The following is a 15,665-nucleotide window of genomic DNA, read 5'->3' as shown; positions in this document are numbered from 1 at the left end:
ACCCAGTAAACCATTTATATTTAATGTGATAACTGAAGTAACCATTTATATTTAATGTGGTAACTGAAGTAACCATTTATACTTAATGGGATAACTGATATGTTGCGGTGTAAGGGTCCCATCCTGCTACTTGTTGTCTATCTGCCTATTCCTTATGGCCTCTTCCTCTTTACCCTTTTTCTTTTGGCTTGTTTCTATGATCCCATTTTCTCCTCTTTTTAGGGTATTAGCTATAACTTTTCTTTCCCTGAGGGTTACTTCCAGATTCGTACAACGGATCACTAACTTACTATTCTCTACCTTCAATGCTATTATGCCTCTTCACATTTAGTATAAAAACCTTAAAATAGTTTACTACTTTATTCCTCATCCTAGAATTCATACTGATTTTGTGCGTTTTACTTTTACAGGGGTTAAAAACTCACAAGATATTCTTATTAACTTAGGTAGTACAATCGACTGTATTATAAAGATACTTAGACAATTAAAAAATCATACATTTACCGGCATAATTGCTATTTCCAGTGCTTTTCATTCCTTTGTTCAGATGCACGTATTATTCCAATAACGGACCTACACCATACCAGCTTGGGCCTAATACCACACTAACTGTCTGTGACTTCTCTTTGTTTCCCCCACTTCTGTTTTTCTTGCCTCCTGATCTTTCCTTGTATCTCATTAATATTCTTTTACTGGTTGTTTTATGGGACTTAACTTACAAGTTTACCTTAACAAAGCCTGGAGTTAATGATTATCTTCACTTTTATTCTACCTGACCTGTTCTAAAATCATATGTGTAATATCTTTCAAGAGCTAAAATTTAAGAAAAACCATGAGAGACTGTGGACTCTGAGAAACAAACGGAGGGTTTTGGAGGGGAGGGGGGTGGGGTGGGGTTTGCGTGAGCCTGGTGGTGGGTATTAAGGAGGGCACATATTGCATGGAGCACTGGGTGTGGTGTGTAAAGAATGAATTTTGGAACACTGAAAAAAATAAATTAAAAAAAGAGAGCTAAAATTTAATAAACAAAAGAGTATAGTGGGAATTGACTATAAAATCAGATAGTCCTGCTTTTTAAAAAGACTTATTTATTTGAGAGACAGAGAGTACATGAGTGCAGGGGAGAGGCAGAGGGAGAGGGTGAGAAAAACGCCAGCAGACTCTGCATTGAGTGTGGAGCCTGGTGTGGGGCTCAGTCTTATCACCCTGAGATCATAACCTGAGCTGAAATCAAGAATCATTTGCTCAACCAATTGTGCCCGCCAGGCGCCCCAGATAGCTCTGATTTTTAATCCAAGATTCCTCTTTTCTTGACTAGAAACTGGTGTAAATAAGCTCTCTTCTTTGAGACTTGGTCTTCTGATATATAAAAGTGGGACATAATATTTAATTGCATAATTTACAGGATAGGATTAAAAGGCATACAGCAAGTGCTCATAAGTGTTACTGACTGTCCCTTTTCTACAAAATTTAATGAGGCAGATTTTAATAAGGGAATTCTATCCACCCAATTTGAAATACTCAAGATAATACTGAAACACATTTCTAACAACCCATGATATAATGTGAAACTGACATCATGGTTACACAGAGAAGAAACTATAAAAACAGTGCTTCAGTGAATTTAAGAATGAATGAATACACGGCATTTTAAGTACCAATAACCTACCATCCTTTAAAACTAGAGACAGGATCATGGAAACGAGTCTATTTTCAACTTGTTTGTTGGATTATCACACCCTTGCCTTTATTTCAATTGGATTCAGTTCCTTAGTCTATGAAATGCAAATACTGCATTATGATACCTTTCATATAATGTGGATTTCTAAATTTGGGGGATACTCTAATTTGACTTGATAATTTGGGAAAGTAAACTATATATCTCATTGTTCATGAGAGAAAGCATGAACATGTCAAACATGTCAATCCATAATATAAACCCACAGATGCAATTTTAGAAATGATGTTACTATAAAGGAATATTTTATACAAATACAATTACTCCATGTGTTTTAACTATTTTTTTTCAGTAGAAATCAGTAGCTTCCTGCTTAGGATCAGTGAGCACCCTACTTACTGTGCTCTGATGTCTTACAAAAACAGGTTTTACTGATGTATGTTACATGGCTGTGAAGTTGCCTCTTTCTTTTCTTTTTTTTTTTTTAAGATTTTATTTATTTATTTGACAGAGAGAAATCACAAGTAGATGGAGAGGCAGGCAGAGAGAGAGAGAGAGGGAAGCAGGCTCCCTGCTGAGCAGAGAGCCCGATGCGGGACTTGATCCCAGGACCCTGAGATCATGACCTGAACCGAAGGCAGCGGCTTAACCCACTGAGCCACCCAGGTGCCCCGAAGTTGCCTCTTTCAAACAGAAAACTGCACACTTTGATGAATATCTGTTATTTCTCTTCAGAATGCCGGTGCAGTGAGGCCTCTTCTATCTGACAGTAGAAAGTAGGTTGTTATCAGTTGACTGAATGCCTCAGAATATGACACATTTTTAACATCCAAGTAAAATCACTTTATCTGGTTCTTTTTCCAAAAACGCATACTGTCTGAACACCTTATTACAGAGACTGTGCCAGTTTGCCCTCCTATGGCTTGCTCTTAACCATACAAGTGGAATAAATTCATAATGTCCCCAAAGACATTTTTGACCAGCCCATACCTGTATGACCAGACTAAAGTTTCAGTTGAGTTTGTTGTTTTGCGGTTTTGGATTTGATGTTTTAAAACTCGTTTTATGGCATAATAATGAATAATTTTTTACCACTGAAGAATGAACGATGAATCAATAACAGAATGCTACTTCACTGATACTCAGGTTTGTGTACAAAACGAATTCTATTTTTATAGAATCCCCATTGCTAACTTCCCCCAGATTTGAAGATATGCTCAACTTCTCTGCGTTGAGGGAACCCACTTCAATTCCTTTTCTTACATTTTTGCACCTGTTCTTCTACCCTTTCAGGAAAATAATAAAATTGTGAAATCGCATCCTAATGTCAGCAAAGCTGTGCTTTCCCCTTTACAACACTGTTAGCTTCTGCAATACAAAGTCCTGCTCTACTGTAAAGCTGAAACTGTTTCTGGAGTTTGCTTTACAAGATGTTTTTTTTTTCTTTTAACCCTTCAATGCTAAACCTCATCGGTTTGGCAGCATTAGAAACCATGGACTACGCTTCTCTTTGATTTCTGCTTTTCTCCAGTCCCCCTGCCGTCTGTCATTCTCTGTGACCGCGCTTTCTAAATCTTTCCAGCTGGTTCCTCTCTCTTCCAGCCACACCTGCCCCTTAATGTTGGCGCGGATTCAGGATTGATCACCAGTCATGCTCCTTCTCTCTAAATTCTTGGCAGTGTCACCTACGTCCAGGGCTACACCTCCACCTCCAGGCCAGTGGCTTCCTCTCCTAAGTCTCAGATTTTCCTTCCAGACTCCTCTTTCCCAGCTGCCTCCTTTCTCAACTGCCTCCATCCCCACCAGGCTGTGCCCGCAATGACCATACTGCATTCTGCTGAGGAGAGAATTCCTATGCATCTGTCCACACATACTCCCCTTCCTGGAGTGTGCCTTGATTACGAGCACCACTGAACACCCTCTAGCCCTGAAGAACTGCAAGCTTGTGCTCCTCTGATGCTCTCTTTCGAGGCCTAAGGAGGCTGCTGTGACTCAGTCTCCATGCTCCCATCTCGCTCCCCATCCTCCCTAACAGCACTTGTCTGGGACTCACTACCTGCTCTCTGGACTTCTCCTCATTTATCTGTTTATTCATCCGCAGGCATTAACTGAGAGCCAACAAGGGGATTTGTATCAGTGCACACTCTACACAGAGAAGAACTTTAGGGGGTAAGAGAAAAGAAGAGATAAATGCAAATAAACACACAATTATAAACAGCAGTGTCAATGCTTGGAGGAGGCATGTCTAGGGCAATGGTGGTGCAAGTACGGAATCAGTGTGTATACCCAAGAACGCTAGCCAGGGAGGTAAGATTTAAGAAGAGATTTAAGGATGAGCATAGACAGGTAGAGAGGGAGACTGCGGGTCCTTGGGAAGGACCAGCGGGGCCTCTGGGTTGCACTGGCGTTAGGTGTCTGACTTCTGGTTTTGGCTCAGGTCATGATCTCAGAGTCATGATTTCAGGCTCATAAGACTAAGCCCCACACTGGCTGTGCTCAGCATGGAGTCTGTTAAGGATTTTCTCACCCTCAGCCACTCCCTGTGCAGGTACGTTCTCTCTCTTGCTCTAAGATGAATAAATTGTGTAAAAACAAAACAAAAACAAAAACAAAAAAAAACAGACCAGAACACCCAGCTATGGAGGGCAGAGTGGGATAGGTAGAACTTTATAGGTTGTCAGGGACAGGATTATAAAACTTCTTTTCTGGGGTGCCTGGGTGTCAGCCTTCAGCTCAGGTCATGATCTCGGGGTCCCAGAATCAAGCCCTGCGTTGGGGTTCCTGCTCAGCAAGAAGCCTGCTTCTCCCTCCCACTTCCCCTGCCGTGTTCCCTATCTTGCTCTCTCTGTGTCAAATAAGTATTTAAAATATTTTTAAAAAATTCCTTTAAAAACAAAAGTTCTTTTCCAACTATGTTAAAGAAGTAGGATTTTATCTTCAAGTTAATAAGGAACCACTGAAAGAACTGAACAAAGGGATTTATGTAACATTTCTTTTTGCTGCTCACTCCAATAGCTGCCTGGAGTATGATTTGGTGTGGGAATAGTTGAAAGATAGAAAGACATAATTTGGAGTGTGTTACAATAATCAAAATTTAAAAACTGACAGCTGGTGCAATGCAGAGGTAGCTTGGAGAAATAAAAAGCAGACAGAATCTTGGGACTTAGAAAGAGATGAAACATCAATTTATTAAATGTGAGGAGGAAGACAGAAGGTACAGATTTGAAGGAAATAATAAACTGGTTTTGAGAATCTGTAATTCAAGGGACTCTTGGTAAAACCACAGGAAAAGTCTAACAGTTTCTGGGTTATAAAGATGAGTAAGTTAGAGGGTTTCATGACAGGGCTAAATATTTGGGACTTTTCCAATCAGTGGTATCTATGTGCTACTGGGAACTGTGAGGTTTTGGGAGAAAGTTTCCATTACTGGAAAAATATGAAGTGCTTCTCAGTCTTCAGGGTAAAAGTACAGCTGAGAACACCACTCTGCTGAAAGCACGATTTACAGGACTTTGTAAGGAAGTACATCTTGAAAAGAAAATTCAGATGGAAAAGCCAAAGAAGTAGAAGGAGAAAAAAGCCATCCCAGAAAATGGGAGTAGGGTCACCGGGAAGAGGTCAAGAAACCGGAGCCTGGGCAGACTTCCCCTCTGACTCGGATCTGCCTGCTTCCGCATCTCCATCAGAACCACCCCGGTCATCCGCTGCCCCAAGCCAGTCTAAAGAATCCCACGGAGACCCTCTTCCTCCAGCGGAGGGCTCTGCATCGTACCCCATCGTACGAACCGTAATACGGTTCTTGCAAAGTTCGGGAATCGGCTGGGATCGAGAAACTCAAGTCAATATTCAAAGCCTCTAAACACTTGGCCCCAACTGATTTGTACGTCTTGGAAAAAGCAATCCACCTTGCCTCTTTCCTCTCCTGTGCAGGCAGGTCTGAGGGGACACTCGGACGGAATTAACAGTTTTATAAGCCACTGTGTCCAGATGCACCTGTGAGTACTTCTCTCTGCCCCACTGGAGTTCAGAAAGGATCACTTGAGTGTGGTGTTTTTGCAGTAATTACTGTCAATTTTATCGTTTTAAGCAGTGAATCCCAGCCGTTAGTTAGAATTGTAGAAATTTTAAAAGGCAAAGGACTTTAGAGACCCTTTAGCTCAAGAAGCTCATTTTCCAGACAAAACCAAGGCCCAAAAGTTAGACATAAGCACCAGCTCCCGATGTGGTACAAAATGGCAGTGAAAATTATTTCAACTCCTGTGATTACTGTGATTTTGGTAAAATTTGTACGGAGAAATCTCAGATAAAGTGTCATAAAGTACAATACGTACGAAAGCCTTTTGACGGAAATCTACTGAGAGTTGTCTGTAGTACAGAATAGTGTGTGTTACTTAGACGTATAAAATTTATTATGATTAGCTTGCAAACCTGACCTTACAGGTTAGAAAAATATAAGCTTCTGGTTTAACTTTTGTCTAATTTTAGGGATTTGTAATTGCATTTACAAAGTGCCTGGTTTCACCCTGTATCTTAAAAACATATTTGAATTACGACTTCAGGTTCTTAAAGGACTGACAAAGGTCAGTTATATGTGTCAACATTGATAAAGAAATTAGTTCCAAACCGCACAATTTGCCTTCAAGAGAAACAGCTAGTTCTTGCAAAGTAGAAGAAAGGTAGTGCCAGGCGTTAAACCACCACTGCCTTTTTAAAATATCGCTGCCTCTCGGAAAACATCACTATAGCTGGAAAAACCATACCCACGAGTCACTGTTGATCCCCGAAACGACATTCTGTAACTCTCACGTGTGGAGTACTTCTTTCTGAGTCAGCTGTTTCATCCTGGATGCCCTTTAAAGCCATAATCCTGCATGTGGCAATGATGTAGGACTTTTTATTACACTTATGGCCAATTTGCTGATACATATACTGTATCCAACGGTCTCCTTTCTTGAGAAGAAAGCCCTACTTTCAATTTGCATGTTTAGAAAGGTATGTGCTTGAAGTTTTAAATCATGTGGTTTTACAACGTCAGCTAGTGAGTTCCATGTAATCTTGTGAGGGAGAAAAAGTCGTATTTTAATGTAAATGTAACTTCAGGGCCCCCGCTGTCATCTTGGATTTTGCAAAACAGAAAATGAGTTCCTGTTTTTAATTTACCTCCGGGCAGTCTCTCGCTCATGTTCTCGCTGATGGTCTCTAGAGAGAAAGGGGAGGCCTTCAAGTAGGCGGGCTGTCTGCAACCTATTAGGTCTAGAGCGGAGTGTCGAGGCTCGGCTGCCTACTTACAGCAGAGAAGAAGGTAATTACCTAGTTAACAGGAAAAATAAAATTTGACCCAAATTATCAAAGCGACTGCTTTGTTTGAAAGAGGAGACCGGGCTGGTATGTATAGGACGTGTAAAGACTGAGAGATAAAAGTCAGGGGAGCAGATCAGGTAACAGCGCCATTTGCGGACATCCCCTGCTTGCTCCCGGGACAAAGTCCCTTACAACACTCTGCCAGCAAGGTCAAGGGTGGGTCAGAAACCCCTCATGGGAGGCTAACCGTGCTCTGACCCTCGCCACACGCTGCACGTTTGATTTCAGCTGTTTCACAAGTCACTACCGGAGAAAGCGATTCTTCACGACAGGAAAACAAGTATTACCCAGGTAGGCACAGGTACGGCACTGCGAAAAGGTAGACACGGCCTTACCATATAAGCGCAGATAACTGGGACATAAATTATAAAATCATTCCATGGCCACGGACAGTCTCCTCCATACGGATACTGTGTGAAGACGGTCCTTCAGTCGGCTCTCTGCTGGGCTGCCCACGGACACCCACTTGAAATCCTATGTTTTTGTCTCCAGGCGCACAGACTTCAAGAACGTGACGACTTGGGGCTGCCTGGGTGGCTCAGTGGGTTAAAGCCTCTGCCTTCCGCTCAGGTCATGATCTCAGGGTCCTGGGATCGAGTCCCACATCGGGCTCTCTGCTCAGCAGGGAACCTGCTTCCTCCTCTCTCTCTCTCTCTCTCTCTGCCTACTTGTGATTTCTCTCTGTCAAATAAATAAAATCTTTGGAAAAAAAAAAAAAGGAACGTGATGACGTGGCCCTCTGTGTCAGTCAGGGAAGTCACCCAGACCTGCCTTTCATCGAGAACGTGCGACACTCCAAACTCCTCCCTGCGCAGCAGCTCACAGCGTCTTTGTGCCGTGCAGGTATCTCGGAGCCAGGCTGGGGACCGTCACGGTCGCCCAGTTCTCCTCTAAGCCAGGTTGGGGACTGTCATCGTCGTGGAGAAGGGCTCAAAGGACACGGGGGTTTCCTGAGCTTCTTAGGTCACCCCCGGCTCCTGCCTTTAGAAGCAGCATTCCACATGCAGCTTCTGTCACAGCGAGCATTGAGCTCCTCCTAACCTCACTTTCCCTTACTTCAATTACATTATTTTCCGAGGCCATTGTAAATGTTTCTGCAAGTTACCGCTGACTGTGTGAGGGTGCGGTAAGCCCCGTAAGCCCAACTGAGTCCATGGGTTCCAACCAGTAAGGAAAGGAACTGCATACAGAGCGCCCTTTGGGACCCAGGAAGACCAACTTACCCATCCTTTCCTTTCCGGCTGCTCTGCGTCTGAAAGCACAGGGACACAAGAACAGTGGTAACTTAAGACGCAGTGCATGCACCTTGGAAAGGTTTCAAACACACTGACCCTGACGGTGGAAGAGCGGGGGCGGGGGCGATGCTGGCATTCTCACGGTCAGCGGCCCTGCCCCCTGGAGGAGCCCGGCACAGCTCTGAGTGCTGGGAACGAGATCCTGTACTCCACTGGTGTGCATGCACACTGTAGCCACAAGACAATGTCCTCAGTTCACACGACCGCATCAAGGGGCAAGGCCAAGCGTCCTTAAAAGAATTCCTCCGTTGCGGAAGTTGACGTGATAGGAAGAAATTAATTGCTCCTTTAACAGTACTGTTTCCAAACACACCGGCTACCGGAATAGCAGAGGGAGGAACCCTTCCAGGGGTTGTCCAACGGAAATCTCTACAGTGATGGCAATATTTTATCACTGCACTCTCCAAGATGGAGTCACATGTGGAAAGGCAGCTAGTACTACTGAGGAACTGATTTTTTAATTTTACTTCATCTTGAATAATGCAAACGTGGTCCCAGGCGGCTAGCGGCTAGCACAGCGGACAGCACACGGCGACACTCTAGACGCACGAACATGGACAGCCCAGTGTGATGTCTCACTGCTTCCGTCGGCTACTCGTCCTTGCTATCTTGTCTAGTTATTTAGTAGTTAATTGGATTAATAAAATTCTCCAGTCCTGTATGCTTTTTTTTTTAATTATTCAATTCATTTCTAGAGAGACAGGAGAGAGGGACAGAGCAGGGGCCGGGCAGAGGAAGACGGAGAACCCCAAGCACAGTCTGTACTGAGCGCTGGGCCTGACTCAGGGCTCGATCTCACCACCCTGACATCACGACCTGAGCCGAAACCAGGAGTCGGGAGCTCAACTGACTGAGCCACCCCAGCACCCCATCCAGTTCTGTATTCTCAGTGCCTGAAAGCATCGCATCTGCAAACCCAAAATGTGTGAAGCTCACGTGGTATCCTAAAGCGGAAATCATGCACAGATACCCTCAAACTCCCTTCAAGTAAGCCAGGTAATTTAAGCTCCAAGATCAAGTCCACTACACCTATGTGGCTGGTTCACACAGATTGGAAAACAGAAAATACCTGAAGATATTTCAAGACGGCAACCTGTGCCTGAAGACCACGCCTATCACTTTACAAATATAAAAATGCACACGACGACAAAAATGTCTCCCTGCTACACACCTCGGTGCACTAATGCAAGTTGTGACAAGCTCATGAGGTCCTGCTTTCGACGACTCTGGAGGATCCCTGAGATGCAGCTGACGGCGCTCACGAGCTATATGGTGGCGTCCGGCTCTTCAGCTCTGGCTTTGACCGAAAACTGGAATTAACAGTCCTGGGGTTACTGACGACTTTCCTAAACGGGGTTAGGGTGTGGCGGCTTTTCTACAGATCCAGCCTAGAAACTGGAAAGCCATTTGACTCACATTTCACGTTTCCCCTCGCCCCACGAGTCCACACGCCCGTCAAGTCCTCCCCAGTCACTGGGGTCTGCACCGCCCCCTTCCCGGAGCCCTTGCCGTGCTTCGGTCTCAGCACGGATTGTTTACGCCTCCTCAGCACCAGCCAGCCCCTGCTCCCGCCGTCCGCAGGACCGTCGCCCAGAGTTACTGTCGCTTCCTCAAGGTACCGTGATACCGTCATCTACCCCGTTAAAAAGTGAACAAAACGAAACACACACAAACTTTACTTCCAGAATAAAACACAAACTTTCCTCTTTAGCTTAATATTTACTATCCTCCAACACACTAATGATTCATTAACTCCTTCTAACAACAACTTTGCGTATAAACACAATTCGTAGAACATGGGATAATCATAATGAGAACAAATGCTAAGGAAAATAATAATAAAATTTAAAGAAGTTTAGGGACTTTGTCAAATAGCACACAGGAAACTGAACAGTGTTGGCAAAAACCGGGCAGCCTCATGGCTGAATGTAGGAGCTCGGAAAGTCCTTTATGGAACCGGACCTTAGAATGCAGATCTCATGGATGCACAGACAAGCAGTCTTGGAGAAGAAGAAGGGAGAGAAGAAGATTTCAGGGGTAGGAACAGTGTTTCTGTGCAAAGGGGTTTAGCCGGAGGAAGCAGGGTGTGCTCAAGAAAGTGAAAAAAAAAAATCTATGTTGTTGTCGGCCTGAGAGAAAGACCAGAACGTCGTACCCAGTGAGCCTGGAGCGGTCGCTGGGATGAGAGCCTCTGCCAGTGTGTAGGGGCGGTGTGGGAGATGAAGGACTTTTCCAGCGGACACGGGAGAGAGGTGGGGTATCATCGCCCCTGCAGAGATCATGGTTTCTGCGGGACTGAGAAAGGACTGATCGGTGGTGTCCAGAGGAAGGTCCTCCCAGGAAACGCTTGATGGCCATGAGCGACACACTCACGGACATGGGGTAGCAGGTGGGCGTGCGAGGTATTTGAAGGGTAGAACTGGCAGGACTAGCAGACGGATGCAAGGTGACCAGCAGGAAGTCGGGGAGATAGTCAGGGACTTGATCGAGGTCAAGTACTGGTTCACTCAGTCATGTTCATGTGCCAGGTGCCGCAGAGACACCCAAGGAGAGACGTGAGGGGCACAGGAGGAAAGGAGAAAGCCCAGGGCAGACATCCACATGTGCACAGCAGCTGAAGCCTCGGGCCTGGAGGACACTGCCTGGGAACAGCATACAGCACGGGGACGAGCTCTAGTCCTGAGCCTGGCTTTCAGAAGGTGAAAGTGGCATCTGTGGTCGGGGAGGGCGACTTCCATCTGCCCCATAGGTCTGCTTTCTGGCCACCAAGCCATTATAAAGTATGATTTTGCTTTCGATTAGCTTTGGATGGGCCACGCACTCTCCCTCGGACCAGGGGCCCCCACATTCCCAGTCTCCGTGGCTACTTCACCAGCTCCCCGTTTTGCTACCTCCCTGACCCTAGAGGTTGGCATTCGCCTTTCAACTTTCGCTTTTAATCGCCGTAACCTAATGGTTCAAGAACATCTCATCCGACCGTCTTTCTTTGCTCGTCTCGGGTCCTACCGCCATGTGCCAGAACTCATACTTTCCTGAGCACGGGGGGAAGTTTCCCGATCCTTCACTCTGTCCATGTCAGATGTCTCCTTTCCCATCTTCCTATCCTGGACACCTGCCTTCTGCTTCAAGACTCCGATGAATGCATCTTTTCTCTTAAGACTCATGGCACTCCCGTCCGAGTCAGAACATTCCTCATCCTCATGTCCCACGGCCGTCTGCCCTTATTTTATATTTACCTAATCATACGTTTTTGTGGACATGCGTGTTTCACGCACTGTGAAGCAGAGTGTGCCAAGGGAACAGGGAGGTGTCTGAGCCAAAAAGTCCTTCACAGCACTCGCGTAATGTTAGGCTCAGAGGACTCAGCAGCTGTGCACTCATTCAGCTTTGCGGCAACTACTAGAAACCCTAGGTTCCTGAGTCCTGCCTTTGTGTCTCGGGACAAACAGCAGAAATTACAGTGAACGAGGCATGGTCCCTGAATGCTTTCACGCCCCTCATCTGTAAAAGGGGGACTTGGAATTATCCTGGTGGCTCCTAACTTCATCAGTGCGCCGAAGTCTGGTGAGAGCTGGCGTGTGTTTTCTCTTAAAATATAGACTGTAAGATTCCGCAAATGTGGAATTTAAGAAACAAATGAACAAAGGGGACAGAGACAAACTAAGAAACAAACCCTTAGCTCTAGAGAGTACGCGGAGGGTCACCTGGGGCGAGGTGAGGGGGCAGATGCGGGACACAGGGACGGGAAGGAGAGGGCACTTGTGATGAGCTCCGGGGGACGGACCCAAGTGCTGAATCGCCACCTCGTACACCCGAAACTAATACGACACTGTACGTCAGCTCACCGGAATGAAATAAGAAATACAGATTGTTAGGCTCCATCTTGGACTTTCTACATCAGAACATCCAGGGTTATGTCCTGGGAATCTGCATTTTCAAAGAGCCTCCGCAGGATCATACTATGGGGGGGGCAGTGGTAGTTCTGCTTTGTAAGGCCTTCCTTGCACAATTTTTAAACTATCCTTCTATTCATACTCTAGCCTCCTTATATATATTTTTAAATAAGATTTTAATTATTTACTTGAGAGAGAGCATGACAGCCAGAGCATGAACGCAGAGGGAGAGGGGGAAGCAGACCCCCGCTGAGCAGAGAGCCCGACGTGGGACTTGATCCCAGGACCCCAAGATGATGACCTGAGCCGAAAGCCAATGCTTAACCCACTGAGCCACCCAGGAGCCCCCATCCTCTTTTTTTTTCCAATAAATCATTTTCATCATATATTCAAGACAGACAAGGCTAGTGTTAGACAACTACTCTTGGCTATTTCTCCTTTCGTAAAGAAAAGCTGTATATTCTAGAATTTATGACCAATCAAATATTACTCAGGGTTTTATATTTAACACTTTTTTTTCTCCTCTTCCCCACAGATTTAAAAACACAGACTATCTCCTTTTAATCAGTCAAGCAACAGTATTGCATGCACGGCCTTGAAAGAAAAAGAATCCATATGAAGATATTAAGAGAAACACGTAGGAATAATTCCAATTCCAAGTAATATTTATCATATGGAAACCACAGATTCATAATAAAGACTGATATAAACGGCTTCATTTATTTCAAAAGTGTACAAGTCTAAGTTGGATCTTATTCCTGGCCATATCCTTGGTTACACTGGGTTAACATTATGAGCTAGGAAGGAAGCAATCAAGAAATATTCCTTTAGCTAAAGACTCAAAGGCACAAACATTATTTCTCCCAGGGTGCTTTGTCCATGAAAAATATATCTGAGATTTCCTTGAAGTTCCGTACGATTCAAGCAGGATCGTTCTGCTTTTAGTTACACTCTTTTAGTCCTTGTTGTGCTAGGATTTTGATGTGCTTTCTCGGGTTTCCACGGAGTCTCCAGTGAGTTGGATGAGTTTTATTTCTGGGTTCCCATGGCTGGAGCCTAAGGGGATTGACAAGTGTTTGCAGAGAGGCTGCTGTGTGCCCAGGAGCTTGGCATAAGGACCGAGAAACAAGAGACAGCCTCTTTCCATGAGGAGACTCACAGATCCGTGCCCGAACCGCAGCGCAAATACTTACTGTGACCACTTGTGCTGAGGCCAGGTAGGACTACTGTGTTCTAACTGAATTATTCGGTCCAAGATATATGGAAGGGACGGGGAGCACATGCGAAGACATGCCGAAGACACGTCCTCATGGGCACGGCCGGCCGTCCTCCGCAGCCTCTGTGTGAAAATGCAGCAGTGCCGAGCGCTCTTACCCGAGGAAGGGATCCCTTGTGGATGTCACCATTTTTTTTGTTTCCAAACTTAAAAAGAAAATTTCAGGGGTGGAAGAAAGTGCACAAACCTAAAATACAGGACAGGGGAAACCCTGACTTTAACGCTACAGTAGTAACAAGCAGGCCGAGATTTGCGAACGTTACACCGTAAGCTGATACACAGATGCGTGAACAAGAAAGAGTTCTCTCTCGAGATAAGAGATTCTGAGGGCTCCCAATTTCTCCCTGGATTTCACTAGGTCTCACGTCCTTATTGATTATATACTAAAGAAAAAAAAAAAAAAGTAGTAAGTGTTTGTGGCAGTTCACTGCAGTCCAACTGCCCGTGAGGCATTTGCTGACAATTGTCTTTGTCGATGGGCCCCCCTTTTTAATGGATGTACAGTGGACACACAACGGTCTATTAGCTTCAGGCGTACGACCGAGTGGGCTGACGACGTGGTATATGATGCTGTACTCACAAGTGTAGCTCTCACTCACCTGCCACCCCCCACGCCATCACTGCCCTACAGACCCCGTGCTCTGTGCTGATCCTGTATCCCTGAGACGTGTTCGCGCCACGCCTGAAGTCCGTACCTGTCACCCCTTCAGCTGTTCTGCTCAACCCCCAACGCCCGCCCGTCTGGCCATCATCAGTTTGTTCCTTGCATTTATGGGTCTGTTTTTGCTTTTTGTTTGCTTGTTCATTTGGTTTGTGTTCTGGGTTCCACATATAAGCGACATCCTATAGCATTTGTGTTTCTGTCTTATTTCACTTAGCATAACACCCTGTCCTTGCAAATGGAAGGGTCTCATTCCTTTCGATGGCCGAGTAATATCCCATTCTAGACATACACACCCCCTCTTCCTTGTCCGGCCATCAGAGGACGGACACGTGGGTTGCTTCCCTCTCCTGGCCACTGTAACTAATTCTGCAAGAAACACGGGGTGCTCCTACCGCCGCGCACATCCTTTCCTGCAGGTCCCCTGGAGTATCTATCGGGTCCCTTTAGAGGACTGTGATTTTTCTGTCCCTGTATCCGAGGTTTTCCAAGATAGAAATCATGCCTTAGTCATTTCTTCCTTGGTGTTTGACTCTGGGTGTTTAACTCATCATTACTCTTGCAAAGAGTCCTAACTCCTCCAAAAGGCCATTTCTGGTCTGTCCGTCATCTTCTTCCTCACTCACTGGTCATGAATCCTTCCCAGCCCAGCCCCTTTCTACTCCAAAAAAGCCAACAATGCAGTAACTGTTCCTTTGTACGTCCCCCAGCCACACGCATGTCACCAGGGAAGCACCACTCACTCTCCACGGCCCCAGTTAGACATTACGGCTTCGGACAGTGCTCCCCATCTCTGCCGGGGATACTAACTATAGCCCACCACAACGCATCATGACACAGGATGCTGTGTAACGTCTCCTCACAGCGCTCAACTACACATGGAGGTCAGCGAGAAAGGTCATGTCTGTTTCTCCAAAGTAACTGAAGGTTCCGTATGCATGGCCGTATTTCTCGCATATGTTTTTATTTTGAACCCTCAAGCAGAGTGAATGGGCAGAGGAGGTGTTCAGGACACGTTTCTAACTGAGGAAGAGCATCTATAATATCACAAGTTTTGTATGAACCGATGGCATATCCGCTCCTGCACAGTGAACTTCCAGACTCGAATTTAAGTGCCCCTGGGACAACGACAAACCAACTTACAACTCTGACGGAACGGAACCCGTATGCACCTCGGCAGTTCTCTGCACTTACTAAGTAATATCCACAAGAAAAACTGAAAGCACACCTTCTCAAAGTGATCAAGAGTGTCACTTCAGATTCTAAAATCTTTAATTAATAGGCAAATTATCAGGAATTTCAGGAAATGTTTGTCTTCATTCATTTGTGATCAAGATTAGGCACTGAGGGGCGCCTGGGTGGCTCAGTGGGTTAAAGCCTCTGCCTTCGGCTCAGGTCATGATCTCAGGGTCCTAGGATCGAGCCCCGCATCAGGCTCTCTGCTCGGCGGGGAGCCTGCTTCCTCCTCTCTCTCTGCCTGCCTCTCTGCCTACTTGTGATC

At 45.5% G+C, this 15,665-nt stretch overlaps 1 long non-coding RNA gene across 1 annotated transcript; it reads right to left on the bottom strand.

The window, feature by feature from the left end:
• Positions 1-3,338: 3,338 nt before the first annotated feature.
• On the bottom strand, positions 3,339-14,708 carry LOC116582837. The gene is made up of 3 exons (XR_004282532.1): positions 14,390-14,708; positions 8,263-8,267; positions 3,339-3,349 (listed from the first exon to the last, which is right to left on the bottom strand). It is a non-coding gene; the product is annotated as an uncharacterized LOC116582837 (long non-coding RNA).
• Between the last annotated feature and the right edge of the window lie 957 nt (positions 14,709-15,665).

This window comes from Mustela erminea, chromosome X (assembly GCF_009829155.1).
Source record: "Mustela erminea isolate mMusErm1 chromosome X, mMusErm1.Pri, whole genome shotgun sequence".
Taxonomy (NCBI): domain Eukaryota; kingdom Metazoa; phylum Chordata; class Mammalia; order Carnivora; family Mustelidae; genus Mustela; species Mustela erminea.
The sequence above is the reverse complement of the archived record's forward strand: the minus strand, read 5'-3'. Positions and strand labels throughout refer to the sequence as shown.